The 290-nt window shown below is 36.9% G+C and overlaps 1 protein-coding gene across 1 annotated transcript in view; it reads left to right on the plus strand.

Annotated features, from left to right (window-relative positions):
- Positions 1 to 290, plus strand: part of LOC119591720 (agrin-like) — a 23,384-nt gene that overhangs the window by 703 nt on the left and 22,391 nt on the right. The gene's annotated exons all lie outside the window — the stretch shown is intronic.

Consider the following 290-nt stretch of genomic DNA (forward strand, 5'->3'; position numbering starts at 1 on the left):
CGTCTTTATCCAACACCTAATTGGAATTTGTTGACTCTGTATGCATGAGACATCTGAGTCGGTGAGCGTCCTTCTCGAATTTTCTGTGGCGAATGCAGGGAACGCCCGATGAATTCTCTTCCACAGATGTTTGACTGGAAAATAATGTTGTTTTTTTTTACATGTATTAATGATTAAAGCTAATTAATAATTGATGATTATGATAATCCCCCCGCGCGGCTTAGATTAATAAAAGTGTAATGACAAACGGTATCGTGTTTTGTTTTATTTCTGGTGATCCTTTTGTGTAT

This window comes from Penaeus monodon, chromosome 29 (assembly GCF_015228065.2).
Source record: "Penaeus monodon isolate SGIC_2016 chromosome 29, NSTDA_Pmon_1, whole genome shotgun sequence".
Taxonomy (NCBI): Eukaryota; Metazoa; Arthropoda; class Malacostraca; order Decapoda; family Penaeidae; genus Penaeus; species Penaeus monodon.